Raw genomic sequence first — 6,000 nt, 5'->3', positions numbered from 1 at the left:
AAGAAATGATCGCAAAACTCCTGATCACGAATTTAACTTTTTAACAATTGTTTCCAGAATTGCTTTGGTTTGGATTTGTCTGTTGCACTAAGGTTTTGTTGTTATTGTTTTTGTGGATTGGCGCGCTTTGATCCACGCAAGTGTGAATCATGGTGACTGGGAAAAGTTGTGCCGGTCTCTGTGCGCGCAGCACGCACGTGAGCGAACTCGAGGAAAAGTTGAAAGAAAGCCTCTGAAATCAGACTAAAGCTTAATCCGTTTTTTTTAATTTTTTTTTTTTTTTTACTATTAGACATTCTTTGAAAGAAAGTGACACAGACAGACAGAAAGATAAAAAGCCAAGCGAGAGAGGGAGTGTGAAAGAGGGAGGGAGGGAGAGGAGGGGTTATCCTGTTTCTGCGTCTTTGCCCGGCAGTGCCCTGCACTCTGACGAAGCCTCAACACAGTGCTGGACGGGGAATAACCCAAAAAGACTTTTTCTACTATCTCCAAATTGAAAAGTTCTCGGGCGCAGAACAGCTGTTGAAAACGACGCCGAGGTGTTTGGGTTTTCCCTCCCTCTCAGATCCTTGGTGGAGCGCAAACGGAGGAGTTACCAAAGTCCACGACACGCTCCAGCGATGGTGACTTTACGCACGGGATTTGACGGCTGTTTGAACTGACTACTGTGCGCGCTGTCGTCCGCCCGTTAACACTCTCCAACTTTACAAGAAGTGCGCGGTGAACACTGAAGAAGTGAAAGCAGGTAAGAGGAGCACTGTGCAGCTGCAGCAGCAGCTCAGGGGCCACCGCCTGCGTGCGCGTCCTCCGCTTGTTTCAAAGTGGCTGCCCACCCCACCTGTGAGCGCTCCACAACAAAACCGCCCTGACAGCCATGCACCAGCCGGTCACCGTCAGACTCTAAGCTGCACTTGGGACAGGGATCAGTTTGGATAAACTTTAAAAAAAGTTTTCTCCTTTAAAAGAAAAAAAAATCCCACTCAAAAAAGTTTGACAGCTGTTTTAAAAATAAGATTTAAACTTTAAATAAGTCGCCAAATTTCATTATAAACTTAAAAGAACTTGAAAAAGCAAACGTCCCTTATAGTTTTTCACCCAATTCTTTTAATTCGTTCTTTTGTATAAAAAGGTACTATAGATTTTGTGAAAACTCTTTTTAAATACAAAGCTCTCATTTGCATTATTTCAAACTTGATTTACTTTTTACAGGCCCAACAATAAATCTGGCACTTAACACCAACACGTGCCAGCCAATACACCCATCATTTTGTGGTCTAAACTAGAGCCCAACACTTAATATGTCCAATTAAAATAAAAAAGCGCGTTATTTCATTTTCCTCTGCACCCTTCTTCCAGGTGTTTGCGCAGATCTGTGGAGGCTCGGGCTGCAAGGATCACTCCGAGGCGCACACACTCAAATTAGGCTGCAGAAGAAAGAGAACACTTGCGTCTTCCAGGCCAGAGTAAACTTTCTTATGTGGAGGTCACTGGGATGACCCGCCATATACGAGTGCGCCGTGCGTTCAACCAACCCGAATGATCCCAAACGCGAACGCGTTCATACATGGAGACAGAGCAGAGAAAATAGAAGAAAATATTCAAAAACCTTCCTCGATTGGGATTTTTACCACATGGGACAACGTGTTTCAAATGCGTTTTAACAATTTCCCCTTGTTGTGCAGCCCGGGACAGTCAGCGTTTGCGCTTGAACTTGAGGCAATGTGCGCTGCAGGAGCAGCTTGGTGATTCAGGCCGGACAATCAACTGAGCCCCGAGTTCACAGCGAGGATGGCACAGGGGGTACAAGAGGACAAGGCGCACAGCAGCGGCTTGGAAGACAGCGATAAAGCCATTAGGGTGTTCCCCGCGTTTAGAGCCACACTACACCTTCCAGATAAGCCTCTGCCCACCCGCAGATAAGATGCTTTCAGAGTAACAGAGCATAAAGAGACAGATCACACATGCGTGACCAAAATGGACTTTAAAAACCACCAAAGACGAATTGCTTCTGTGATTTTTATTTTTAATAACGGAAAAGAACATTTGTCGAAAACCATTTTCCACAGTCATTTTTGTTGTTTTACTGTTTGCACATCAGAGCTCCTCACTGGAGCCTCCAGCTGACAGGTCGGGCCTGCCCAGACCAGCCTGCGCTCTCTGACAATTTCCAACAACTTGTTTAATTGTTTGGACTCTGGCATAACAATTTATAACCCCCCCCCCCATTCCCCTCTCTTGGAAGTGAGAATGTCTGTTTGAAAAACAATCTGAGCATAGGGAGGTGTGGGGAAGGGGGATTGGGGGCCGCTGAAGCTGATCTCTTATGGCATTTTGTTTTGAGCAGGTGCTGCGGGTTGACGTTCCCTCATAAGGTAAAGTGGCATTAGTGTCCAAATGGCAGGCTTATATATAGGCTGCCAATTCAGCACATTGTTCCTGCTGGATGCAGCTCGCTTTGCTGTCTGGGGGAGACCTGCACCCCTGCACACACACAAACATAGATACACACACACACACATGCACACTTCAGCAACAACAACAGGAGCCTGAATACAGGGGACCCACTGTGTGGTCCCCCTCCCCCCAAACTCTTGTCAGCTGCCTGCAGTAACTATTATCAAAACCCCAGAACATCTAGACTCACATTTCATTATACAATTATTATTTGGTCATCGAATGGAAAGAAACACATTTCCAATAAAATGATGCTTCACTTTGGGCCCTTTTGAGTTTCCATTTCTTGACTTCAGTGAATCATTTCAGGCCCCTGAAACACAAGTGCAGGTGTTGTCAAAAACCTTTAGGAAGCCCTTGTTTTTGACCAAATCCCCCCCTTTTTTTGGTGTCTGTGCTGTTAATGCTAAATGAGACTGAGCACACTTCTGTGCTGTTACACCAGCTTTCAAAAACTCTGCAGGGTCTCTCTTCCGAGCAGTGGGACTCTTTGTTTTTGGGAAAAATGATGGCATCTGACAGCAAACAGACAAAGCAATTAGAGGAAAAGTAAGCAGGCCTTCCCTGGAATTTGTTGTTAATCAGAAATGTATTCAAATAGACAGGAAAGACCTGATTTAATTATCTATTTTATGGTGTAACTGCTCTTGCATTTATCTGCATGTTGGGCTTTGACATCTATCCTCCATGTAACCACTGTGTTTTATTTAAATGTTCCCAGATGTTGTTTTTGCGAGGATGTCATTCACCTTCATCGCTAAACCCCCGATCTGCCAATTTAAGCTTGTGGCCGCTCCAGAGAGTCTTAATTATTTGTTGTCGGGCTCTTTGAAAAAGACACCAGCGCCCAAATTGGACATGTGTTGTACAAACACAAATTAAACATTAAGTCCTAAGTATTTCTCCCTGGATCCTAAGTGCACATTAGTCAGCCTATACTTATCTCTGGCCTAACGGCACACCCAAATTGCAGTGTTGTTGCAGAAAAAGAAAGGTTGGGGCCCCGGAGAATGAGCGCTTGAAGGATGCTGGCAGATGCCCATATACGTTTCTCAACCACAATTCCAGCTTAGGTGTGTTTGTTTAGCACTGAGAGTGCATTTGTGGACTTTTTGAGTCTTTTGTGTTTTTGTAAGTGTTGACAAAAGGAATCTGACAAATGTGTGACTAATCGTTCCCGTGCACATTCAGTCAGGTTTTATTGTGCTTTTGCATGCACACATGTACAAGCATGCACTCGGGCCATGCGTGCTTGCGTGTCCTTGTCCACAGTTAGATGAGCACAATGTAAAAGCATTTTTATTACGTCCTTGTCAGAAGCGTTTGTGCCTCGGTTTGTGTCGTTCTCTGCGGATCCCTCCTCTGTTCTCCTGCACACCACACAGCCTTGGAAACAGCTTTGTAATTTTTTCCCTGAGTGGAGAAAAAAGGCCTCACCTGCTCCCCTCCACCTAATTTGAAAGCTCAGACTGAGAGCTTGCTTGACACACCAGCTCTTAATGGCACACACACACACACACCTACACACACACACACAGAGCTATTCACACATTTACATATGGCATGTAGTTTTTGTTTAACACCGCTCACCACAGTTCAGATTCAAAAAGTTCATCCTTTTTCTTAGCACTCTTCTTCCTTTCCATCAGCCATGGCTTTCTTAAGAATTTCTGCTATGCATAGAAAAAGATCGGGTCAAATTTTTAATTTGTTTCCCTTCGGAGCCTTTGACTAGTGACAGTTTCACTGTCCACACGGTGACATAGCTGGCAAAATGCCTGGAGAGTAAAACACAGAGGCGTTGCTTGAATTCATATTTAACAAACCATTCAGTTTTTTTTTTCTTTCAGCCACAATTATCTGGAATGAAAATCAGGTATCACATGTTTTTTTTCTCTCCCCCTTTTCCTTTTTGTTTGTTTTAAGCACTTCTTGGCATGGCAACCTGCATGCAGCATCACTCTCTCTGCGTTTGCGCTTTTTCTGAAGTGGAAAAGCTCACCATCAGGCTCTCCGCTGACGCACGGAGCAGAGAGAAACCATCCCTCTGTGCTGCCGAAAGTCACTTTTGGAAGTGCACAGCTAATGGAAGTCACATTAAAATGTTAAAACTCCTGGAAGGTGCTGAAGAAAACAAACTCGTAACATGGTTATAAGTGCAGGAACATCACGCAGAGCTTGAAATGATTAAGAGTTGTGTCCGCTTTCTAAAACTGGTCAAAAACATCAATGAAATAAAGTAAATTTAATACATTGATACCTATTAATGCAAAGTCGCATATTGGCCCTAAAATTACCTTAATTTTGCATCAACATGAAAGCAAAAACATTAAATATTTTTAATTCATAGCTGGAAATAAAGTCAGGCATCAATCTATGCATGCTCAACCTGAATTAGTGATTTTCAGAAAAAGCGTTTTTTGTTTGTTTTTTTTAGCAGAAAATCTCAAGGTTATAAAGAAAAGGTTGCAAAAATGACCTCCTTTTAAATAAATGCTAGGAACCTCATGTAAACCTTTTTCTAAAATGATCGCAGATCTGATTAGTCTTTTGGAACGCATAAAAAAATGTGTTTAAGGAGTTATTAGCTGTTGCCACTTTTTATTAAAAGCCAGTTTCTCCAAACTTTATTGTTTGCCTTTGAGCGGGCAAACTTACTGGAAAAGATGTAACTCGCTCTTCGTTTTTGTCTGCGCTGCTCCAAACTCACCCCATAAGCTTCAGCAGCCAGTAAACGGTAAAGCAGGAGTTCTGGAAAATTGTTGTCTGCTCTTGTTTCTCTAATTCATGGGCATAAATTACAGGATTAAAGTGCTGCGGTTAGGCTGCTTGCTGCAGCCAATCAGACGGCACAGTGTTTGTGTTTCTGCTAGTCGACGATGACTGACAATAATATGTTTTTTTTAAACCAGTTTTAACAATATTTGTTGCTGTGTAATTCATTTTGAATTTTTAATTTTCCTGTAATAAAGAAAATGTATTCACATTATTTGCAAACAACTTGTGAGTAAAAAAGACGTAAATAAAATATGTTACTTACTTATTTATTAATACTTACATGTATTAATAAATAACTTAGAGAAATCCTGAACAATTTCTGAGGCTGTCAACAAATTTATTCTGGTAAAAATAAGATAAAGGTGAATAATCTGAAAACAGATACTTTTGAACCAATATGTTTGTAACTCATGAATCGGTATAATCCTACGACTATTTCCATTTTTAGAGTTTTATATCATAAAAACTTTACTTTAGGATGAGAAACTTGAATAATGAAACATGCCTGACTAACTCCAGTTTGAAGCACTCCCAAGTAAACTAATATTAATGGTTGGCATTATAAAAATCAATAAATTTGCCCTCTTTTCAGAAATAGAAATAGGAAAAAAGCAGAAGATATAATTCACAGAGAGTTTTGGCGATTGAATTGAAGTGTTTGAAGTCATATTTATCGTCTTTTTGTGTTTGTGTCTCTGAATAATCAAGGCACATAAACCTCACCCCCGAGGCACTCCCTGATGGGCAAAACAAACGGTAGAAAAAGAT

General features: G+C 41.8%; 1 protein-coding gene across 4 annotated transcripts in view; it reads left to right on the top strand.

Moving 5' to 3' along the window:
- Positions 1-377: 377 nt before the first annotated feature.
- sox6a (SRY-box containing gene 6a) overlaps positions 378-6,000 on the top strand; it is a 129,403-nt gene continuing 123,780 nt past the window's right edge. For 2 of the 4 annotated variants that reach the window (XM_078948179.1, XM_023955377.2), the window contains exon 1: positions 378-745. The gene's annotated coding sequence lies outside the window, so the exon portion shown is untranslated. The remainder of the gene's footprint in view (positions 746-6,000) is intronic. The other 2 variants (XM_023955378.2, XM_023955376.2) reach the window with 1 other exon arrangement.

The sequence above is a fragment of the Oryzias latipes genome, chromosome 6 (assembly GCF_053564925.1).
Source record: "Oryzias latipes strain Hd-rR chromosome 6, Olatipes_Hd-rR_3.1".
NCBI lineage: Eukaryota > Metazoa > Chordata > Actinopteri > Beloniformes > Adrianichthyidae > Oryzias > Oryzias latipes.
Note: the sequence above shows the minus strand (reverse complement) of the source record. Positions and strands in the feature narration are given on the sequence as shown.